The following is a 25,730-nucleotide window of genomic DNA, read 5'->3' as shown; positions in this document are numbered from 1 at the left end:
GAAGTAAATGTAAAAAAAAACCTGCTGGAACTATGATCACAACCTCAATAAATACTTCTATTAGAGAAAAGGCAGATGAATTTTATACTAAAAATCCCCACCCAAATATACTATATTTTTTTCTGCTCTTCATATCCTTCAGATCCTACTGGATCTCTCTGTCAAGAAATAAAGAATTAAAGCACAGATATTCAGGGGATGGTAAGGTACTTCATGTGATTGTTGTTCTGGTGATGATGTTTAGCAATATAGAACTGTCTGCGGATGTCACTGTGAGGGTAAAGGGCTTGCTGACCGAAATGGTTCTTCCACACTGTGCACTAATGTTGCTTTATTGTGCTTCTCTGAGCTGCATGCCTCTGACAATTGAAAAACTAATTCTGATCCACCCTCAACCACTAAAAGATTTACAGCAACCATCTTCAAGATTCAATAATATCCAGAACTTTTCACATCTTAGTCAAATATGAAGGCATTTTAACCAGATTTAAGAAATTCTTAGCAAGTATTTTTGGAACACAGAGTCATAGAGTGTGTTGACTAAAATTCCCATTCAAGCTGGTCCTATCTGCCTATTAGTCCTATCTGGCTCATATCACTCTAACCCTTTCCTATCCACGTATCTGTCCAAGTACCTTTTAAATGTTAATAATGTAGTTCCTCCGGATGCTCATTCCATACACTGACCACTGTCTGGGTGAAAAGATTGTCCCTCAGGCTCCTAATAAATCACTCCCTTCCCACACTAAACCCGTGTCATCTAGTTCTTGATACCCCAACCCTGAGAAACGGATTGTCATATATTTCAACAAAATGGGACAGACAATTTCAATCCGATCCAATATGAGGATCACTGAAATTTTCACAATAATGAATTGCAAACTACCCAAGAATATTGCTGCTTAGAAACTGGATTGACAAACATCACTTTCCTGTCCACTCAGTTTTAACGAAAATGAAAATTAGACCATAAAACTATAAAACATAGTAGCAGAATTAGGCCAGTCAGCTCCATCTTTCTATCATGTCTGATCCCGAATCCCTCTCAACCCCACACACCCGTCTTCTCGCCAAATCCTTTGATGCCCTGACCAATCAGGAAACATTCAACTTCTGCTTTAAATATACCCATGGACCTGGCCTCCACCACAGTGGAGGTGTGGCAGAAATGGCAGAAATGGCAGGAATGGCAGAGCATTCCACAGATTCACTACTCTCTGGCTAAACGAAATTCCTCCTTACCCCTGTTCTGAAAGGTTGCCCCTCAATTCTGAGGCTGTGCCCTCTGGTTCTGGATACCCCACCACAGGAAACATCCTCTCCACATCCACCCTATGTAGACCTTTCAACATTCGGTAGGTTTCAATGCAATCCCCCCACATTCTTCTGAATTCCAGTGAGTACAGGCCCAAAACTGACAAACACTCCTCAAATGTTAACCCCTTCATTTCTGGAATTATCCTCGTGAACTTTCTCTGGACTCTCTCCAATGACAACACATGCTTTCTGAGATTTGGGGCCCAAACCTGTTGACAACACTCCAAGTGCAGCCTGCCTACTGTCTTATAAAGCCCCAGCATTACCTCCTTGCTTTTAAATTCTATTCCCCTTGAAATAAATGCCAACATGGCATTTGCCTTCTTTCTCACAGACACAATCTGTAAATTAACCTTTTGGGAGTCATGCATGAGGATTCCTAAGTCCCTCTGCACCTCTAACTTTGAACTTTCTCCCCTTTTAATAGTCTGCACTATTGTTCCTTTTACCAAGATGCATTACCACACATTTCCCAACACTGCCACTTTTTTGACCATTCTTCCAGTCTGTCTAAGTCCTGCTGCAATTGCATCAGTTCTACCTGCATTTCCACTTATCTTTGTATCATCCGCAAACTTTGTCACAAGGCCATCAATTCCATTGAGGGAAAGATGGTGCCCATGCTACAATTCCACATTGCATGGCTTTTCTTCAGGTTCCCGGAACAACATGAACATCGTACATAGAATACTATGGCACAGTACAGGCACTTTGGCCCACAGTGAATTAGTGGCCTTGTAATCTACTTCAGGATCAATCTAACCATTCCCTCCCACAGAATTCTTTAATTTTATTTCATCCATGTGCCTATCTAAGGGGTTCTTAAGAGTCCCCAATGTTTCTGTCTCTACCAGCACCTCTAGCAGTGCATTGCGCACATTTACCATTCGCTGTGTAAAAGACCTACCTCTGACATTACCCCCATCTCCCCATATGCTCTTCCTTAAAATTACTATATGTCCTCTCTTATGAGACATTGCCATCCTGGGAAATGGTACTGGCTGTCTACTCTACCTATGCCTCTTATCATCTTGGACACCTCTATCAGGCCACCTCTCATCCTCTTTTGCTCCAAAAACAAAGCCTTAGCTCACGTGAACATTTGCTCGTAAGATATGCTCTCTCATTCAGGGAGCATTCTGGTAAATCTCCTCTGCACTCTCTCCCTGAAGCTTCCACGTTCGTGTGTAAATTTGTGTACTGGAACTCTATGATATGGAGTACATGCCTGGGCCCCACATTTAGGATTTTAATTTATGTTTGGATAGCCATGTCATTCATTGGCCTCTCCTGCTGAGACAACCCTTTTCAATGGTCACCAATGTTACTGAAGTAGTCTTGCCTCAGTTGGTTCCCAGCCCCTTGAATCCAATGCTGTGAACCTTCTTCAAGTGGGTCCTCTTGGTGGACATGCCTAGCTGTTTCTCACAATCCCTGAACCATGTCCTACCTCCATTCCACGGCATTGATATCTGAATCCTAAACATTCACCAAGCAGCCCATCTCCTCAATGCTTCCACTGAAACTTATCCAACCCGCTCCTCGCCAATCCTTGCATCAGGTTCTCATTTTGGCCTTCCAAATCCATCGTCTATATTAATCTCACAGTCCACACCTAAATATATGTCCTGGTTTTATCCTCCTACCAAACCCAGCAAAAGCTTCCCTTCTCCACACTCAGAAAACGCACCACCTTCCATTGGAACCTCACATACTTCCCTTCCTTGACTTGATTTCCCTCATGAGCGCTGAAAGAAAAGGCCTTCCTTCATGTAAGGCCTGTCGTCTAGTGAAACCACTAGGCTTTCCATTGGGAGCTATTGATTAGAACAGTTATTAGGTCACCACATACTGACGTTTTAACCACTCTAAGCATACAATATTCAACTTCTAGACATGCATTCTTTGACGATGTATAGAAATTAGTGTTAACTTCCTCCACTGTCTCTAAACTTCTCCAGTTGCATTTAGGGTTGAGAACCACTGTTGGTTCATTTTCAATACAAACAGCTTTATTTATTGACAGATAAGTGCATGTTAGCTCAGCCATTCCCCCCAATCCCATGAAATTGAAACCCTGCCACACCATGACTTGATAAAGATAAAGATTAGTTTTATTTGTCACACGTATATCAAAACGTACAGTAAAATACACCGTTTAGCATCAGATAGATCAAATCAGTGAGGATCGTGCTGGGCAACTATCACCACGCTCCGGACACCATAGCATGCCTGCAACTTAGTGACCCTAACAACTCATCTTTGGAAAGTGTAAGGAAACCGAAGCATTCAGAGGATCACACGCGGTCACGAGAAGAATGTACAAACTCTTACCGGACAACGAAAGAAATTGAACTTGGATCTGTGATCGCCGGCCACTAGCTGTTGTAATGCAGTTAACGGATCACTTGATTTCCATTATGTATAAGGTTAACTGCTCTCAGCTACAGCGTTTATCTATAGATCTAAAAAGAATCCATTCCCTTCCCCATCATCTTTTTCCCATCACAAAGGTTCTAATGCTTGCTGAGCTGCCTTGATCTTAGGCTTCTCAATCCCTGACTGTCACTCATGTGCTTGCTATGGACATAAGGGTATAGGCTCATCGTTCACACCATTTACACTAATCCTTCATTAATATCATACATTATCCTCCCTCCCCACATTCTCATCAGCTTCCCCAGAATTTCACCATTCACCGACGCACATGGGGTAACCTACAGAAGCCTACCACCCTGCATGTCTTTGAAATCTGGCCAGAAATTAGAACACACGGATGGTCACCAGTAGAACGTGCGAACTCCACACACACATAAGAACCTGAGATCAGGGCTGAGTCCTGCTCTCTGGCACCGTGTAGCTGCAGCTGTTTTTTGGATGGAAACTGCACTGGAACACAGCTTCAAAAGATTCTGCTTGTGATTGTGGTGGCTATCTCGTCCCTTTGAATCCTGCACCAGCAGTTAGTCAAGGCACGCATTTTATTCACCACAGAAAACTGAATGGATTAACTACACCGGTCAGCCAACCTGGCATTTAAAGTTATTTAAGAAATGTAATTATAGACCTTCAGCTGGAAGGGAGGAGACAGTTTAAACCATTTCCATATGGATCCATAAAAAGGGTCAGGAAAAAACATGGGGAACATTTAAGCCATATAGAAAATGAAGCCATTCTCTGCACATGCGGAAGAAGTATAATTTTCTGTTACTCAAAACATCATTTAAACTTTCCCTTTGTAAAGTTTTCTCCAACATAACACACAAAAGGGCCCCATGGTTGCATTCATCTTAACATTTCATGAATCAAACAAAAACAAACACACCTAAATATCTAGATAAACACTCTTCTACAATGTTCTGGATCAATAACTTACAAGAATATCTTAAACATGGCATAAAAATTCAGAGTAGTGGCAATGACGACCCAGCCACTGCTAAGTTACGTTCAACAATGTTTTCTGTCATCTCCTGCAGACTATAATAGCACTTGACATTGAACAAAACATCCAAGTGGAATAAGCTGGAAGTAGAATTCATTGGTAACTCGGTGGCATGATGATTGAATGGTCTCTTTGCTGTGTAGTTCACAGATTTTATGAGCCACTTTAATCTGCAAATCTCCGCATTGTATTTGAGGATAGTTGATAGGTGGCAAAGGACCATTTGCCCCATCATATCCTTGTCAATAGAAATAGTGCCACCCAAACTATCCTCACTTTCCAGCATTAAGTCAGAGCTCTCCACTCTGAATGCATATATTAAATTTATACCATACTTGCAAGTTATTGATCCAGAACACATCCCACCACTGTTCAAATATAACTGGGTTTTCTATCCCCATTATTCAGTCAGGTAGTGAATTTCAGTCTCTTAACCCTCTCTAGGTGAAAAAGATTTCCTTTGTCACCCCCCTAATCTTTCTATCAATTATTTCACATCTATACCCCTGTTTGTAGGTTATTTCCCTGCTCAAAGACAAAAACTAATATATTCCCATCCCTTGAAGCTATTGAGTCAGAACTCAACTGAACAGTGATTTACAGCGTCTGCACAGAGTGTGACCTGTAGTCTGGCTCTCAAGTCTCCTCTAATGTATAGCTGAGCTCACTCCTCCTGACCAGTTATGCAGACTCTAATGATCTATTTACAATTGTTTTTATAATATTCCTTCCAGCAATCTAACAAGAAGAAAGAAGCCATTGATCTATTGGGAAACAGGGTCAAAAGTGGATCTGTTTGATCATTAACTAGTAGGCTGGTCCAAATTATTTCATTCAACAAAACTAAGACTGCCTCTTTCTCCAAACTCAAAAACAAATCAGAAATGTTAACAATTAGACTGGTGATGTAGATGTATCATTTCACCCTCATGCTCGGTATTTCGATTGATCTGAGCTGTTGGGTCTTTTCTGAGCAGGTCATAGATGTTTAAATGTGGTATCCTGGCATTTGGAAGTGGATTTCCACTTTCATTTACCCAAGAGCAGCTCTTTTTTAAGCAGTTAAAATACATTTTAACAAGTAATGTACTTTTTGCCCAACGGATACTTAATTATGGAAATGCCTATCAAACATTGAAGACTGCAGGAGTACTTTCACATTTTGTTATTCCCCCAAATGATCTTCTCTGCCAGGGGAATGAGCCACTGTGGATTATTCTAATAAAGACGAGCAAGTGAATTCGAATCTTGATTTTGGGATAGGGAGGAGGGTTAAAACTCCTCTGCATACATTTGCATCAGGTTTCAACGTGGCACTGTTAAACTTAACTCTACACATTTGAATAGATGCTCTTAAACCCCTACACAGATGATAACTGCACGTATTGCATCTGCAGACCCCAACACAATGTAATACTTATGCAGAAGCATTTCAGATTCTCAGTGAGCCAATGTCATGCTTTCAATCTCTGGCAGTTCACTCTTGCCTGCGAGTACACTAGGAAAATGCCCTCCTCAAACTTGGCTGGTGACACTCAAGAAAAACACTTACTGAAGCCCAAGAAACAATCTGTATCATCACCGTAGATATCACTGACCAAGCCATTAGCATCTCAAAGTATGATTCCAGAATGACTCTCTGGAATACATTTGAACAGATGCCAATCTGCAATCGGAAGCACGAGAAGACATAGCTCACTCAGATTCGCCCGAATGAGTACATAAGGCATCGGTTTGCAGCAGTTTCGGTTTTGCACAGTAGCCAATCAGTGATTAGGATTGATTGGCAAGAACAAATAAAAATAAGGCAGGGACAAGCAAACTGGCCTTTGTTGGAGTGGACAACATTAGAGAGGCTTGTGTGACAGAAGGCGAAAACGTTTCAGGTGAATTTTTTCCAGTTTATTTATTGTTTCCTCTGTATAATCGCACAGTTAGAAGTGTAGAAATGCCTGGCAGGATGGTTGAATGCTCCTCTTCTGGGATGTAGGAAGGGAGGGAGTCTTCCAGTGTCCCTGTCGACTACACCTGCAAAATGCATCCAGCTGCAGCTTCTAACACCCCACGTTAAGGGTGAACTTGATCATTCAGGAGGCTGAAGGAGTGATGGATAGGACATGTAGAGAGGTAGTTACACCCAAGGTGCAGGACACAGGAAAGTGGGTGACAGTCAGGAAGGGGAAAGGGGTTAAACAGCATTGCTGAATGCCCCTGTGGCCATCTCCCTCAATAACAGGTACATCACTTTGGATTCTGCTGGGGATGATGATCTAGCAGAGGAAGGTCATAGTGACCAAGTCTCTAACACTGAGTCTAGCTCTGTGACAGAGGGGAGGAGGGGAGAATAGGCACGCTGTGGTGATAGGGAATTCAATAGTTAGGGGAACAGAAAGGAGGCTCTGTGGACGAGAGCAAAGTTCCCAGATGGTGTGTTGCCTTCTGGAGCCCAGGGTCTGGGACACCTTGGATCAGGACCTCAGCAATCTGAGGTGGGAGAGTGAGCAGCCAGGGGTCGTGGTCCATGTCGGTGCCAATGACATAGGTCCTGCAAATTGAGTTCAGGAATTAGGTGGTAAGTTAAAGGACAGGACCTCCAGGATTGTGATCTCAGGAATGCTACCTGTGCCATGTGCTAGTAAGGCCAGAAATCAGAAGATTATTCAGTTTAACACATGGTTAAGAAGTTGGTACCAGATCATTGGATCAATGGGCTCTCTTCTGGGTAAGGTAGGTCCTGTACAGAAGAGACAGCTTGCACCTGCACTGGAGTGGGACTAACATCCTATTGGGAAGATTTGCTAGAGCTGCAAGAGGGAGGTTTAAGCCTGAGTTGCAGGGGGAAGGGAACGAGAAAGTCAGAACAGATAGCGGAGAGGCTGAGAGAAAAAGGAGGCCCTGTCTAAGAAAGAGATGGAGGTACATAGCAGGTTTAAGCAGGTAGGAATAAATGAGGTACTTGAGGAGTATAGGAAATGCAGGAGAACACTTAAGAAAGAAATAGAAACATAGAAACATAGAAAATAGGTGCAGGAGTAGGCCATTCAGCCCTTCAAGCCTGCACCGCCATTCAGTATGATCATGGCTGATCATCCAACTCAGAACCCTGTACCTGCTTTCTCTTCATATCCCCGGATCCCTTTAGCCACAAGGGCCATATCTAACTTCCTCTTAAATATAGCCAATGAACCGGCCTCAACTGTTTCCTGTGGCAGAAAATTCCACAGATTCACCACTCTCTGTGTGAAGAAGTTTTTCCTCATCTCGGTCCTAAAAGGCTTCCCCTTTATCCTTAAACTTTGACCTCTCGTTCTGGACTTCCCCAACATCAGAAACAATCTTCCTGCATCTAGCCTGTCCAAACCCTTTAGAATTTTATATGTTTCAATAAGATTCCCCCTCAATCTTCTAAATTCTAGTGAGTATAAGCCTAGTCGATCCAGTCTTTCTTCATATGAAAGTCCTGCCATCCCAGGAATCAACCTGGTGAACCTTCTTTGTACTCCCTCTATGGCAAGAATGTCTTTCCTCATATTAGGGGACCAAAACTGCACACAATACTCTAGGTGCGGTCTCACCAAGGCCTTGTACAACTGCAGTAGAACCTCCCTGCTCCTGTACTCAAATCCTTTTGCTATGAATGCCAACATACCATTTGTATTTTTCACCGCCTGCTGTACCTGCATGCCCACCTTCAATGACTGGTGTACAATGACACCCAGGTCTCATTGCATCTCCCCTTTTCCTAATCAGCCACCATTCAGATAATAATCTGTTTTCCTGTTCTTGCAACCAAAGTGGATAACCTCACATTTATCCACATTAAATTGCATCTGCCATGAATTTGCCCACTTACCTAACCTATCCAAGTCACCCTGCATCCTCTTAGCATCCTCCTCACAGCTAACACCACCACCCAGCTTCGTGTCATCCGCAAACTTGGAGATGCTGCATTGAATTCCCTCGTCTAAATCATTAATATGTATTATAAACAACTGGGGTCCCAGCACTGAGCCTTGCGGTACCCCACTAGTCACTGCCTGCCATTCTGAAAAGGTCCCGTTTACTCCCACTCTTTGCTTCCTGTCTGCCAACCAATTCTCTATCCACATCAATACCACACCCCCAATACCATGTGCTTTAAGTTTGCACACTAATCTCCTGTGTGGGACCTTGTCAAAAGCCTTTTGAAAATCTGAATATACCACATCCACTGGCTCTCCCCTATCCACTCTACTAGTTATATCTTCAAAAAATTCTATAAGATTCGTCAGACATGATTTTCCTTTCACAAATCCATGCTGACTTTGTCCAATGATTTCACCTCTTTCCAAATGTGCTGTTATCACATCTTTGATAACCGACTCCAGCATTTTCCCCACCACCAATGTCAGACTCACCGGACTATAATTCCGCGGTTTTTCTCTCCCTCCTTTTTTAAAAAGTGGGGTTACATTAGCCACCCTCCAATCCTCAGGAACTAATCCAGAATCTAAGGAGTTTTGAAAAGTTATCACTAATGCATCCACTATTTCTTGGGCTACTTCCTTAAGCACTCTGGGATGCAGACCATCTGGCCCTGGGGATTTATCTGCCTTTAATCCCTTCAATTTACCTAACACCACTTCCCTACTAACATGTATTTCCCTCAGTTCCTTCATCTCACTAGACCCTCAGTCCCTTACTATTTCCGGAAGATTATTTATGTCCTCCTTAGTGAAGACAGAACCAAAGTAGTTATTCAATTGGTCTGCCATGTCTTTGTTCCCTATGATCAATTCACCTGTTTCTGACTGTAAAGGACCTACATTTGTCTTGACCAATCTTTTTCTTTTCACGTATCTATAAAAGCTTTTACAGTCAGTTTTTATGTTCCCTGCCAGCTTTCTCTCATAATCTTTTTTCACTTTCCTAATTAAGCCCTTTGTCCTCCTCTGCTGGTCTCTGAATTTCTCCCAGTCCTCAGATGTGCCGCTTTTTTTTTTGCTAATTTGTATGTTTCTTCTTTGGACTTGATACTATCCCTAATTTCCCTTGTCAGCCACGGCTGCACTGCCTTCCCTGGTTTATTCTTTTGCCAAACTGGGATGAACAATTGTTGGAGTTCATCCATGCGATCTTTAAATGCTTGCCAGGAGGGTCTTTAAATCAGGAGGACCAAAAGATTGCTCTATCAGGCAAGGTGAAGGAGAATCCTAATGGATTCTACAGGTATGTTCAGAGTAAAAGGATTGCAAGGGACAAAATTGGCTCTGGAAGATCAGAATGGTAATCCATGTGTGTAGTCAGAAGAGACGGGGGAGATCTTAAATGGATTTTTTGCATCTGTATTTACTTGGAAGATGGACAGAGCACCTGTAAAAGTGAGGCAAAGCAACAGTGAGGTCACGGACACGATACAGATTACAGAGGAGGGGGTGTTTGCTGTCTTGAGGCAAGATGGGGTGGATAAACCCCCTGAGCCTGACAAAGTGTTCCCTCAGTCCCTGTGGGAGGCTGCTGTAGAAATAGCAAAGGCCCTGGTGAGATATTTAAATTATCCTTTGCGTCAGGTTTGGAGGATAGCTAATGCTGCTCCAGTTTTTAAAATAAACCAGGAAATTATGGGCCGATGAGTCTGGCATCAATAGTGGGAAAGTTATTGGAAGATATTCCAAGCGATAGGATATATGAGTGTTTGGATAGACATGGACTGATTAGGGAGAGCCAGCATGGCTTCGTGCGTGGTAGGTCATGTCGAACCAATCTTACAGAGTTTTTTGAGAAAGTAACCAGGAAAGTTGATGAAGGCAAGGCAGTGGATGTTGTCTACATGGACTTTAGTAAAGCATTTCACAGGGTCCCTCATGGGAGTTTGGTCAAGAAGTTGTAGTCACTCGGGATTCAAGATGAGGTAACAAATTGGATTAAACATTGGTTTTGTGGGAGAAGCCAGAGAGTGGTAGTTGACAGACAGACAGACATACTTTATTGATCCAGAGGGAAATTGGGTAAATTGGGAAATTGATGGTTGCCTCTCTGACTGCAGTCCTGTAACTAACGACATGTCTCAGGAATCAGTGCTAGGTCAATTGTTGTTTGTCATCTGTATGATATGTCGTTAACTGGATCAGCAAATTAGTGGATGACATCAAGATCAGGGGTGCAGTGGACAGTGATGAAGACTATCAGCGTTCACAGCTAGATCTGGACCAGCTGGAAAATGGGCTGAAAAAATGGCAGATAGAATTTAATGAGGACAAGTGTGATGAGTTGCACTTCAGAAGGACCAACCAAGGTAGGTATTACAGAGTGAATGGTACGGCCCCGAGCAGAACAAAAGAGATCTGGGAATACAGGTCCGTAATTCTTTAAAGTGGAGTCACAGGTAGATAGGGTCATTAAGAAAGCTTTTGGCACATTGGCCTTCTAATCAAAGTACTGATTTGGAATTGTGGGTGCAGTTTTGGTCACCTACCTACTGGAAAGATGTAAATAATATTTGTAAGAGTACAGAGAAAATTTACAAGAATGTTGACTGGACTAGAAGAACAAAGTTATAAAGAAAGATTGAATAGATTAGGACTTTATTCCTGGGAATGTAAAAGATTTAAGGTCTTTTGACAGAGGTATACTAAATTATGAGGAGTTACAAAATTAAGCTAAATGCAAGCAGGCTTTTTCAATGTGACTATAACATAAGGTCATGGGCTAAGAAAGAAAGGTGAAAAGTTTAAGGGGAACATGATGGGAAACCTCTAAACTCAGTGAGTAGTGAGAGTGCGGAAGTGGTGCATGTAAGCTTTATTTTAACATTCAAGAGACGTTTGCATAGGTTCATGGATGGTAGGGGTATGGAGGGCTATGGTCCCAGTGCAGATCCATGCGAATAGGCAGTTTAAATGGTTCAGCACCCACTAGATGGGCAGAAAGGCCTGTTTCCGTGCTGAACTATTTGATGACTCTTTGATTCTATAACACAGCATAGCTATAAATAATTACAGAATGCAGATTCAGAAACTACGGGCAAGAACTATCCAATGTAACTGGGAAAACACGAGGAAATCTGCAGATGCTAGAAACTCAAACAACACACACAAAATGCTGGTGGAACCCTATCTCGAGATGCAGCATCTGCCCTCACCCCATCCACCTGCCACCCCACTCGGGATAGGGTTCCCCTTGTCCTCACCTACCACCCCAACATCCTCCAGGTCCAACATATAATTCTCCGTAACTTCCTCCACCTCCAACGGGATCCCACTACCAAGCAATTCTTTCCCTCCCCCCCTTTCTGCTTTTTGCAGGGATCACTCCCTACGCAACTCCCTTGTCCATTTGTCCCCCCCATCCCTTCCCACCGATCTCCCTCCTGGTACTTATCCTTGTAAATGGAACAAGTGCTACACCTGCCCTTACACCTCCTCCCTCACCACCATTCAGGGCCCCAGACAGTCCTTCCAGGTGAGGCGACACTTCACCTGTGAGTCGGCTGGTGTGGTATACTGCGTCCGGTGCTCCCGGTGTGGACTTTTATATATTGGTGAGACCCAGCACAGACTGGGAGACCGTTTCGCTGAACACCTACGCTCTGTCCACCAGAGTAAGCAGGATCTCCCAGTGGCCACACATTTTAATTCTATGTCCCATTCCCATTCTGATATGTCTATCCATGGCCTCCCCTACTGTCAAAATGAATCCAAACTCAGGTTGGAGGAACAACACCTTATATACCGGCTGGGTAGCCTCCAACCTGATGGCATGAACATTGACTTCTCTAAATTCCGTTAATGCCCCTCCTCCCCTTCTTACCCCATCCCTGACATATTTAGTTGTTTTTTTTCTCTCTCTCTCTGCCCATCACTCTGCCTGTTCTCCATCTCCCTCTGTGCTTCCCCCCCCCCCCCACTTTTCTTTCTCCCGAGGCCTCCCGTCCCATGATCCTTTCCCTTCCCTAACTCTGTATCCCTTTTGCCAATCACCTTTCCAGCTCTCAGCTTCATCCCACCCCCTCCGGTCTTCTCCTATCATTTCGCATTTCCCCCTCCCCCCACTACTTTCAAATCTCTTACTATCTTTCCTTTCGGTTCATCCTGACGAAGGGTCTTGGCCTGAAACGTCGACAGCGCTTCTCCTTATAGATGCTGCCTGGCCTGCTGAGTTCCACCAAAGTAACTTGGGGCAGGCAGACTCCTACAGTATATACCGGTAAACTGAACTAGTCACCTTCACTGATCGACTAAAGCAACCACATCCAGGGTTGGTTTACTACTTGGCTTATGTTCCACAGACCTCAGGCAGGTACAGGATCACAGGGTAGAATGGAAGGGTAACAGGCATACTGTGGTGGGCATTTGGTCCAAGATGACAGATGAGAAGAGAGCGGAGGGGACCACCAGCCGGAGGAGATGTCTGTCGCTGTCGGAAATCTACCACCGCCAGAACAGCAACCCGACTCGCACCTCCAGTGTGCCCCACCGAGAGTGTAGGGCCTTGGGCTCTGGATACAGGGCGGAGACCTCTACCCACTCCAGCCGTCGTCCCCCGCTCACCTGGGCCAGTGGGAAGCTGCCACCTGAAACATTGCCATCGCCGCCTGCCCCTGTATTGGGGCCATTGCAGGGTGTGAGCCCCGTTGCGGGCTGCTGGGGAAGCGGCAGTGGTTGTCGCTGCGCCCACCTTGTCTGCTTTCTGGGGCTGCCCTGCTGGAGAGCCACGGCTTCAGCACCGAGGCAGAGCGTCGCCCCCAGCACATCCACATGGGCCCCCAGCGGGACAGCAGGCTGGCCACACCTTGTCCCCCACCGCAATACACAGCCACCTCTTCCCTCTCATCGCCGCACGGTTGCCAGGGTTCAAAGCCAGCTGAATCGCCGTCACTTGCCCCATTGCGGTTTCCTGGGAAGACACAGTGCTTGGTCCCCAGGTTCTTGCTGTGGAGTCAGCGTCCGGTCTTTGGGGGCCCGGCCTGGAGCTGCGTTGGAGGCATACCGCTCGGATTCCTCACCTTGTTCCCCGGGTCTTCAGGCGCTTCATCAGACTTCGTAGCTCTTCAATCTCTAATCCCGCTCCTGACACCAATGTGGCGAGCGTGTCGGTCCATGAAGACAGGTAAGAGCTGGCATTTTTATCTTTTTCTTTCTAAAAAGACTTTATTCTGAAATATTACAAAATAAAGTGATTTACATAGAAAAAAATCCATTCATTAAATCTGAGTCCTTATACAATAAATAAAGTTATTTACAATAAATTATATGTTGACTCTGTTCCTATTCAAATTAAAGATGTTTACAATAAAACATTCATTGACTCCTAAACTTTAGACAAGGAATAAAGACTTATTTACAATAAAATAAAACTATTAACGATAAACATCCAGGCGTTGACTCTCATTCCTTTACCGAAGTTCCTTTACGGTTGCCACTCCCGGGGCACCATGTTGACTCATCTATCCACACCGCTGATGAGGGGTATTCTCCTCCCCACCCGACCCCTCCCACTCCCACGGGCGATGAACCTCAAACTGTGGTCCTTCCCCATCGGGCCTTCGTGGTGGCTGCACCAAGCCTGAGTGCACCCCTCAGCGTGAATTCCTGCGGGTGAGAATGTGCCAGTCGGCAGCATTCCCCCACTGACATCTCCGTGTGCTGGTAGACCATCAAGTTTCGGGCTGACCAAAGAGCGTCTTTCACCGAGATGATGATCTGCCAGCAGCACCGGATGTTTGTCTCCATGTTTATCCCCGGGAACAGCCTGTAAATCAGGGAGTTCTCAGTTACGCAGCTGCTGGGCATGAATCTCGACTCCATTCCTTCCATCCTCCTCCACACCTTCTCTGCAAACCCACAGTGTGCAAAGAGGTGGATCACCGACTCCTCACTGCAGTCCTCCCGTGGACAGCGGGATGTGGGGACGACATTCCAGGCGTACAGGAGGTATCGGACTGGGAGGGCCCCTCTCACCACCAGCCAGGCGAGGTCTGGTGCCTGTTGGTGAGGTCTGGCGATGAGGCATTTTGCCAGATGAACTGGACGGTCTGCTCAGGGAACCACCCCACTCTGTCCATCACATCCTTCCCCTGCAGTGCCTGCAGGACCTTACGTGCTGACCACTGCCTGATGGCCCTGTGGTCAAAGGCGTTGACCTGAAAGAACTTCTCTATGAAGGACAGGTATGGCGGCAATGACCAGCTGACAGGGGTGTTGCGTGGGAAAGGGGCCAGACCCATCCTTCATAGCCAGGGTGACAGGTAGAACCTGGGCACGTAGTGGTACTTGGTGCCCACGTACCTGGGATCCACACACAACCTGATGCAGCCACACACGAAGCTGATCATCAGGGTGAGGGTGACATTAGGGACGTTCTTGCCTCCATTGTCATGACGGCCCATTCTCGATCCCCAGACAAATCTGAAGATGGCTCTGGTGATTTCCAAGCTGCAGGAGTGGGGGACTGGCCACACCTGCGCCAAGTACAACAGACCTGAGAGCACCTCACATCTGATGACCCGGTTCTTGCCCGCTATCAATAGGGAGCGCCCTCCCCACAGCCCCAGTTTCTGTTTCGCCTTGGTAGTCCACTCCCGCCAATTCTTCCTGCATGCCTCGGTCCCTCTGAACCAGATCCCCAACACCTTCACGTGATCAGACCTGATGGTCATGGACGCTGGATCGGTCGGGCCAGTTGCCAAAGAGCATGGCTTCGCTCTTCGTGCAGTTGACCCTGGCCCCCGACGCCTGCTCGAACTGTTCGCAGATGTCAGTAAATCTGCGAACCGACCTCGGATCAGAGCAGAAGATGGTGACATCGTCCATGTACAGGGAGGTTTTGACTTGGGTCCCTCCACTGCCTGGCAGCGTCACCCCTCTTATGCCCTCATCCTTCCTGATGGCTTTGGCAAAGGGTTCTATGCGGCACCCGAACAAGACAGGGGAGAGAGGGCAGCCCTGCCTGACTCCAGACCTGATGGGGAAGCTGTCTGTTTCCCACCCGTTGACCTGGACTGCGCTACAGATGTCCGTGTAGAGCAGTTTGATCCAATTCCAGATTCCCTCCCCAAATCCCATTTTGGAGAGTACATCCGCCATATGTGTGATATCCTGTTGAAGGCTTTCTCCTGGTCCAAGCTGACCAGGCAGGCGTCCACCCCCTGTCCTGCACGTAGGCGATGGTGTCCCTCAGCAGCGCCAGGCTGTCTGAGATCTTCCTGCCCGGTACAGCACATTATAGTCTATATTCAGGAGAGAGATGGGCCTCCAATTTCTAATGTCCTCCCTCTCCCCCTTCTGCTTGTGGATGAGGGTGATGATGCCCTTCCTCATGGATTCTGACACGCTGCTGGCCAGCAGCGTAGCGTTGTACACTTCCAGCAGGTCGGGGCCCACCCGGTTCCACAGAGCCGAATACAACTCGACGGTAAGCCATCACCTCCGGGAGTCCTACTTGATCCAAAGGAACGGACGGAGCCAGTCAGCTCACCCAGGGTCAGTGGCTGCTCCAGACTCTCCCGCTTGCTGTCGTCTGAGACCTGTGTGATAGACGACAGGAAGTTGCGGGAAGCTGACATTTTTATTGTGACAGTCAGAGCGTGGTAGCTCAGTGAGAACCAACGCAGTCACATACAGACAGGACTGGTTATTATTACGTGCCCCGGTTACAGGCCTGGTGACCCACAAACACACAGGTGAACAACTATATAACCCGAGCTAAAATGTAACAATAAATGAACTTTAACATCTCACCATAATCCCACAAACACGTTTTAAAACAAGAACAATTGATAGCGCTGGCCACTAGGAATGCTGAGGCTAGCAAGTGGCCATGCCCCCTGAGCACCACAATGTGCTGGGCAAGGCCCTCACTTCCGGCACTATATCAAAGGCAGTTAGAAAGCAGAACTTTATCGTTTAGTTGCCATACACGAGGGCAAGGGGCTTGAGTGGAGAACAGGCATTTATCACCACAAAAAGTACATACTAGGAGCCTATCATTTGCTCAAATGTATATCAAAACAACCTGCTTCTATCCTTCACCAAAGCACTGATTAACAGAAGTCAGAAAAAGGATGATTCTCCAGATAACTTACTGCTGACCACTCTGGGGTTTCTAGCTGGTCCTTCGGTTGTTGGCTGAGTTTTTCACCCTTGATTGGGCAGTTTCTCAGAGTGGGAAGATCTGTATTCCAACATGGCTAATGTGTGAATTGAATTGAATTGACTTTAATTCTTACATCCTTCACATACATGAGGAGTAAAAATCTTTACATTACGTCTCCATTCAAATATGCAATTATAGTAATTTATAATAAGTATTACGTACAACAGGACAGTCAATATAACATAGAAATACTGTTGTGTCAGCATGAATTAATCAGTCTGATGGCCTGGTGGAAGAAGCTGTCCCGGAGCCTGTTGGTTCGGGCTTTTATGCTGCGGTACCATTTCCCTAATGGTATCAGCTGGAACAGTTTGTGGTTGGGGGTGACTCGGGTCCCCAATGATCCTTCGGGCCCTGTTAACACACCTGTCTTTGTAAACGTCCTGAATAGTGGGAAGTTCACGTCTACAGATGCGCTGGGCCGTCCGCACCACTCTCTGCAGAGTCCTGTGAGTAAGGGGGATACAGTTCCCATACCAGGCAGTGATGCAGCAAGTCAGGAAGCTCCCAATCTTGCCCCTATAAAAAGTTCTTAGAATATGAGGGCCCATACCAAACTTCCTCAACCGTCTGATGTGAAAGAGGTGCTGTTGTGCCTTTTTCACTACACAGCTGGTGTGTACAGATCACGTGAGATTCTCGGTGATGTTTATGCTGAGGAACTTAAAGCTGTTCACTCTCTCAACCCCAGAACCATGGATGTCAATAGGGGTTTGCCCGTCTCCATTCCTCCTGTAATCCACCACCAGCTCCTTTGTTTTTGCGAAGTGGAGGGAGAGGTTGTTTTTTTGACACCACTGTTTCAGGGTGATGACCTCCTCTCTGTAGGCTGCCTCATTATTATTTGAGAATAAGCCAATCAGTGTAGTGTGGTCAGCAAATTTAATTAGCAGTTTGCCTTCTCTGCCTCCTGCAGGAGATGGTGTTAGCAAGAGTGGGTGGGTAATATCAGAGATAATGAGTCTATCTCCTGCTGTTTACACTGTGTTCTCAAAGGTAACCCAGGTGTTCCTCCAGCTGTTCCTTCATTGAGAAAGGGATCCCCAAAAACCAATGGGAATGTTACCTTTTTTTAAGGCATCTTTAAAAGCCTTAAATTGTTTCCTCTCAACCACCTGGTATTACCTTGCCGTGATAGAATAGAGAATGTGTTTTGCAGGCCTTGTGTTGGGTGTATGAACAGCATGGCCTTCCCAACACAGCCCACCGAGCAGAATTAGGAACTCGATGCAGAAGGTGTCAGGCACTGACATTGCTTTACTTATCCCTCCAATAGATGAGGAAGGCTTTGGTAAGACAGCATTGGTGACATCTGGCTGTTTGTAACTCATGTCTCAGAAAATCAAAGCCAAAGTACATTACTATCCAAGTACATATATGTCACCATATACTACCCTGAGATTCATTTTCTTGCAAGCATTTACAGCAAAATAAAGAAATACAACAGAATTTATGAAAAACTATACATAAACAAATCCAACAAAAAAAAACAAAACAGAATAAGGCAAACTGTGAAAATTAAAAAAATAAATAATACAGAGAATGTGAGTTGTATAGTATCCTCAGGGATTCTGTAGGTTTTGAAATCAGAGCCGAGTGCAGCTATCCATGCTAATTGAAGAGCCTGATGTTTGAAGGCCTGGTTCAGGATCCTGTACAGGGTGAAGAGAGCATGGCCTGGATAGCGGACACTGTTTTCGCAAGGCAGTATTCCTTGTAAATGTACTCAGTGCTGAGGAGGGCTTTGCCTGTAATGGACTGGGCTGCATCCACCACTTTCTCTAGCCTTTTGAACTTTGTTTCTTTGAACTTCTTATATAGAAGAAAGCTGACGAGATTGGCAGGAGGTTATAGAATCTACCGGCTGGCTGTTGTACCGATCTGCTGCAATTACAATTACAAGACGCTGCTCTGTGTTCCTGGCATGCCGAGTTCCCAAAGTGCCCTATGCTGGCAAAGAAAGATAGTGAATTGAACCCTATCTCTGAATGTCGGGGACAGTTTCCACGCAGATCAGGACGATCCCCACTCTACGTTATGTTGTCTGAAATTAATAATTAGTGTTTGTATCTGGGTCAGAGAGAGGAATATTACCAGGATTCCAATGCTATTCCTTCTCAATGATTTGCACATGGATATTAGTGAGTGGTGTCCAATACTACATGTATATTCACTAATGAATTCGTGCATTAAACATAGAACATAGAGCATACAGTACAGGAACAGGCCCTCAGCCCATGATGCCAAACTACACTAAACCCCTTCTGTCTGAACATGATCCATTCCCTGCGTATGCACTTCCCTGTCTAAAAGCTCCTTAAGCACCACTATCATGTAACGGGGTGACTGGACTGGAGAGAACTATTCAGAAAACACATAATTTCCCTCAGTATTTTTGTTGTATGAACAAAGCCACAGATATAAAGTAAATAATAATGGTCATGGAGCAACACTTTGAAGAGGCCCAACACTCGTGCAAAGTTACTGCAGTCCACGTTCCTATGTTTATCATTGTTGATTCAATAGAAGCCTTCTCTCTCCCTATTTTTTCCCTGAGGCAAATCTAATGAGCACATGCTCAGTGGTTGTTGGTACATAGTACAAATGCACCATTACTTGGGGAAAAATAAATTTTAAGGACTATTATTTTGTGGGTATGTAAAAAATGTCTAAAATTATGAAAAACCATAAAAATTAATAACAGTGAGGGAAGTGGTGCTAGCTTTGGCTCCAAAGTGATTCAAAACTAGTCTCATGGGGTCTCACACCCATTAAATAGAAGTCTTTCTTTGTTTTAAACCCCTAAGTCATCTTCTACTTTAAAAATTACCCACTTTAACCTCGGAATATGCAATAGTCCCTTCCTCCAGCCCATCCATTTTTAAAGGAAACCTTCTAACCTCCAATCACACCCAGCTCCACCCTAAATGACTGGGAATGTAATGAATTGCATGCAGTGATTTACATTTAGCTTTCATGTAGAAGATAAATAATAAAATTATTGTGGTTTGCAATTAATTTTAGCCTTGAATTCTGATTCAATACTAAATTAAAATCTTACTTACCTAAAACAATGCTCCTATAAAATGACAGAGATTGATTCCACTGGTTTGCCCATTGCGGTTCCCAGTCCAGTTGCTGCTAACTGCCATAATGCTACACATTAGCACTTACAGCAGAACTAATGGTTTGATCTGTTGTGCTATTGCACTGATTAACATCAGCTGTAATACATTTATCTACATGGTCTTTATATCCAGGAGGCATTTCAAAATAGCCTGATAATTTAATTAATCTGCCGTAACATTAAATTGAAAGATTATGTTTTGCTGTGCAAGATATGTGTAATCTTATGACAAAGTTGCTTAACTGCTACGTTGGTAAAACACTCCTGAAGTATTTTGGTAATTGCTTATTTTGATGTTTAATGTACAGGAGCTAAATTGTTAACATAAGGAGTAACTTGAATCAATGTGGCAGGGAGTGAATCCTATCACCTCTTATCAAGTGAAATGGGTGACAACAGGGCTTCAATTCCAGCTGAGCTCAAAGCTTTCTGTGTTCAATTTGACCATCAAAGCATGGAGGAACTATCACGAACTCCCATGGCCGTTTTTTAAAATTAATTTTTCAATATAAAAACACTAAAGAGGAGGTTTGTACAGTGTAAAACAAAGGTGTGGAATATACAGTTCATAACAGTTAAAAAAGAGCCTCCATGGTAGAATCGTATATAGTTAGTTACTACCCCTCCCTCCCATTGCCCAACTCCAAGAGCAACCTTACAATATATAGAAAAGTTAAACAGAAATTTTGAGCTGAGTTTATAAAAAGAAGGTATATTGCCTACTACCTGGACTATAATATGTTCACACATCAAAAACCGTAAATCTTAACTGAAAGAAGCTGGGAATAAGGGATTTATATACACAAAAAAAAAGGGATGGACATTTAACCTAAGCGGGAATTAAGAAAATATTCAAAGAAAGGTCCCCACTCCCTTTGGAACTTTATGTCCGAATTAAGGAGTGAATAATGAATCTTTTCGAGGTCTAAACAGGACATAATATCTCTGAGCCACTGAGCATGAGTGGGTGGAGCAACATCTCTAAGAAGGACTGCACATCTGGCCAAAGGAGAGGCAAGAGACAATGCACAATGTTTAGTCGGACTCAGATGCGTGTCGACCTCTCCCAAGGTGCTGAAAAGAGCAATCAGAGGATTAGGTTCCAAATAGTAATTAAGTATATGGGATGAAGTTAGAAGGACATCTCCCCGGTATTTCTCCAAGCCCCGCAGCCTTTGGTGATCCTGTGATTTCAGTCTCTGAGTCCTCGGTGCAAGCATCCTTCAGGGTGGTGAACCCACATAAAACATGATGGGGTACCTGCCGAGTACTGTGCTGATCCACTGCGATCCTTACCCTCTCCCTTCATCAGTCTGAGGTACCCACCCGTTTCAAGCAAGCTTCAGCTATATCGGTGCCAAAGAAGAACATGAAAACTTCCTCAATGACTATCATCCGGTAGCACTTACATCCACAGTGACTAAGTGCTTTGACAGGTTGGTGATGAAACATATCAACCCTTGCCTGAGAAGCACTTGACTACCAGCACAACAGGTCCACTGCAGATGCCATTTCACTGGCTCGACACAAAACCATGGAACATCTGGACAGCAAAGGTGTGTACATCTGGATGCTCTTCATCCACTGTAGCTCAGCATTTAATGCTATCATCCCCTCGAAACAGATCAATGATATCCCAATCCTTGGCCTCGATAGATGCTTTTGCAATTGGATCCTCAATTTTCAGACCCAAGCCAGATCGAATTGGCACCAACATCTCCTCCACAATTTCCATCAGCACAGGTGACGCAGATGGTCACGTGCTCAGCCCCCTTTACGTTTATGATTATGTGCGGCTAGACACAGATCCAATGCCATATCTTTTGCTGATGATACCACTGCCATAGGCCAAATCAAAGATGGTAATAAGTCAGCATATCTGTAGAATGGACATTGAAAATCTACCCTGTACTCACTGTTAGTAAAACGAAGAAGCTGATTGTTGACTTCAGGAGGAGGAAACCAGAGATCTATGAGCCAGTGATCATCAGAGAATCAGAGTTGGTGAGCAATGGCAACTTTAAATTCCTCAGTGTTATCATTTCGGAGGATCACTTCTGGGCCCAGCAGGTAAGTATAATTATGAAGAAAGCATGGCAGTGACTCTATTTCCTTAAGGGTTTACAAAGATTCGGCATGACATCCAAAACTTCAACAAACTTCTACAGATCGGCAGTGGAGAGTATATTGAGTGGCTGCACCACAGTCTGGTATGAAAATAGTAATGGAAAATCCTACGAAAGGCATTGGATACGGCCCAGTCCATCACAGGTAAAGCCCTCCCCACCATTGAGCACATCTACATGGACGTTGTTGCAGGAAAGCAGCATCCATCATCAGGGACCACACCCCGCTACCCAGGTCAAGCTCTCTTCTCGCTGTTGCCATCAGGAAGTAGGTACAGGAGCCTCAGGACTCACACCACCAGGTTCAGTGACAGTTATTACCCCTCGATCATCAGGAAGTAGATACAGGAGCCTCAGGACTCACACCACCAGGTTCAGTGACAGTTATCACCCCCTCAACCATCAGGAAGTAGGTACAGGAGCCTCAGGACTCACACCACCAGGTTCAGTGACAGTTATTAACACACAACCATCAGGGTTTGAAGCAAAGGGGATAACTTCACTCAACTTCACTGGCCCATCACTGAACTGTTCCCACAACCTATGGACTTACTTTCAAGGACTCTTCATCTCACAATCTCAATATTTATTGCTTATTATTTTTTTTCTCTTCCTTGTTGCATTTGAACAGTTTGTTGTCTTTTGCAGCACTGGTTGTCTGCCCTGTTGTTTAGTCTACCGTTGACTCTATGGTGGTTATTGGATTTGGGGTGGTACAGTCCCCACCACTGTCGGTAAGGACTTCTCCCTGTGACCGCGTGTGTTTCTTCACGGTGCTCTGGTTTCCATCCACAGTCCAAAGGTGAACCAGTTGGAGGGTTAATTGGTTATTGTAAATTGTCCCGTGATTAGGCTGGGATTAAATCAGGTTGCTGGGTGCCACAACTTAAAGGGCCAGAAAGGCCTACTTCACGCATGAAAGTGAATCTCAGAGCTGCATTTGGCGACATATCTGTACTTTGATAAACATTTCCTTTGAACTTAGAAATTTAAGTATTTTATTGACTACTTTAAAAAAAGTTAATTATGTATTTGTCATGAGTTGATTGATACTAAGTTTTAGAACTTCAAAATTGTAGACAAACATTTATGATTATTGAAAAAGACTAAGCAAATGGGATAATGTAGGAGATGCTGAAATATATGGATTAACAGAACAGCTCATATGATCTCTGTGCTCCCCTAAACACTGTGGTGCCACTCCAGTTCAGCCATTGTTGTAGTACAGGAAATAGGAAAGGCCCACCTGCCTGATAAGATGAAGAAATGTGTCTTAATAGTGTTGGTTAGAGGATAATTGTTAGCTAGAAATGAGAACTCTGCTTCATAAAAATAGAGTCCCTGGTTGAGGGTGAGAGGGGGCCAAAAGATTTCAGGGTACCTTGGTTTGTTAAAAACAGGGGGGAAACTCTACAACAGTAGTGAACCTACTTTCAGTCAAAACTTCGAACCCTGGCCTTGTCTGGTTACTTGAGAAGCCCAGGAGAAGGTTTCGATGTTTTGACTGAAAGCAGATGGTGCAGCAGAGAGATTCCTATAGAAGTGGAAAGGAGCTCTTTACAACACCAGTTACGATGACAAGGTGGCCAGGAACCTATAATAACTGTGCTGGGTGGTCATCGTACATGATGCTAATGACCTTCTCAGTCATGTCGGTCAATCTGGTGGGAGTCTGTCTGGTGCCATATTGTAAAGTGGTATATTCATGAGTGACCAATAATGATTTCCTCCAAGACAGACTGTAATAATTTCTCCAGCAATGCTCCACCATGCGCTCACTAGATTCAAGGCAGCTCAATTTCCAGGAATATCACTTTACTCATTTGATTCCTATCTAGTGCTGCAAACAAGCAGGACTCATGCCAGGAAATTCTGGACTGATGCAGAAAATGGTCACTCTACATACAGTTGAGAATAGACTTTGAACATCAGGACCCTGATCACACTTCTAAGCTAAAATATAGCAGGAGATGATTAGGAAAGAAATAGATACCATTTTTGTAACCTGAGCTTTCCCTGAATGTGGAAGTGAGGAACCCCGACAATATCAGACAAGTATAATAATGCCTGATGGTCAGAAGTAAAAACATTGAGGCAAGAGCTGTTATTAAAAATGTTTGAAATACTAAACAGAGATAGCCCATGATCCAAAATGGGAACACATTTCCTGCTTGTAGCTGTCACCTAGGCAATAAAATTAGCAGTGAGTGCAGGGAGAACACAAAAAGAGAGTTCAGCTTGCAACAAGGGAGTTGCCAAGCTTCCTGTGCCTTCACCGCATGCCCAAACTTGCTAAGCCTAACTCGTAAGTCTTTGGAGCGTGGGAGGAAACTGGAGCACCTGGAGGAAACCCACACGGTCATGAGGAGGACGTAGCAACTCCTGACAGGCGGTGGGCAAGTCGATGATCACTGGTGGAAAAGTGAGAGTGCTAACCGCGGTGCTGCCAGGCCACCTTTACCATTAGGATATCCGCGAGCCATGGGGTAAAATGTAAACTGCTGCAACCGCTAGTTGCAAGGTGAAAGATCAATCCAGGTCATAGAGGTAATGACGTTTAACAAAACTGCAGCATTGAGCTGGCAAAATCCTAAAGTCAGGTGATGTGCTCACTCAATCACCAACCCAAAAATTGATGCAAAGTGTCAGCAATGACAATATGCAACGAGGAGGCCATGGGAGGGCCATGTTACCTGCTTCTCCCTTCTGCCCATGATACTACCCAACTGCAGATGGTAAATGAATGGAGACTTATTAATCTCAGCTGAAATTAAACTGAGCTTTAAGAGTGAAAGGACATGTTGTCTCTTTGCTCCAACAAGTTCTCATTGCATTTGCAATCTAACAAAAATAGTGAGTACTTTTAAAGTTACCTTTGGCAGCGTACAATTTTGCTGTGCAAATGATGTGTAATATGTAATGTGCTCGGTAACAAGAGTGCTGTCAGTGATCAGATGAAGCGTAAGCACAATGTATGCTCAGAAAACCACCTTGGTGACGACACAAGTTTTCACAGAGCATCAGAGTAAACCATAGAGGAATTCTTGTTCTCTCTATCAAGTCTCGGAAAGGCCATGGGCAAGTAAAGGAAAAGAAGCATCTGGCTCATACAAACCTAGATGTACGTGACTACGCCCAACGTGTTTATTGACTCATTCCACCGTGGCAGAGATTTACGCTCCTGCGAACAAAGCCCGGACTGGCCGTATGTTGAAGCCTGAGGAAGGGATCCTGGGGGAGAAAAGGCTCGGCAGCAGCTTGGAAGTCCTTAATATTTCCACTCCCACTGAACACAGAGAGTTAACAGAATGGACATCTTCTCCAAAGTAGGGTTTGTAGTTGAGTACATTGACATCAGTAGCACAAACAAAGTTAAAGGGAAAACAAGATGCCGGATTAACCCTTTATTTCCTTCAGCACCGATCTCGAGGCACTGCGAATGTGGCTCAGAGGACCTGGGCCATGCTGCCTGACTGTAAAGATAGCACCACCTCGTGACCCAGGTCATCAAGTGTCAAATGCAGACGCCATTACGTTGGCCCTTCACTCAGCTCTGCAACACCATGGACAGTGAAGATGCAAACAT

At 44.6% G+C, this 25,730-nt stretch overlaps 1 protein-coding gene across 16 annotated transcripts in view; it reads right to left on the bottom strand.

Moving 5' to 3' along the window:
- The window catches only part of LOC132381232 (tetraspanin-18-like), a 199,321-nt gene that overhangs the window by 59,051 nt on the left and 114,540 nt on the right, over positions 1-25,730 (bottom strand). For 4 of the 16 annotated variants that reach the window (XM_059950606.1, XM_059950608.1, XM_059950596.1 and 1 more), the window contains one exon: positions 13,743-13,892. The exons of 9 other annotated variants lie outside the window; for them this stretch is intronic. The gene's annotated coding sequence lies outside the window, so the exon portion shown is untranslated. Of the gene's footprint in view, positions 1-13,742; positions 13,893-16,162; positions 16,263-16,820; positions 16,839-25,730 lie in introns of those variants that run through there. 3 more of the 16 variants (XM_059950598.1, XM_059950600.1, XM_059950601.1) reach the window with 2 other exon arrangements.

Source organism: Hypanus sabinus, chromosome 25 (assembly GCF_030144855.1).
Source record: "Hypanus sabinus isolate sHypSab1 chromosome 25, sHypSab1.hap1, whole genome shotgun sequence".
Classification (NCBI taxonomy): Eukaryota; Metazoa; Chordata; class Chondrichthyes; order Myliobatiformes; family Dasyatidae; genus Hypanus; species Hypanus sabinus.
Note: the sequence above shows the minus strand (reverse complement) of the source record. Positions and strands in the feature narration are given on the sequence as shown.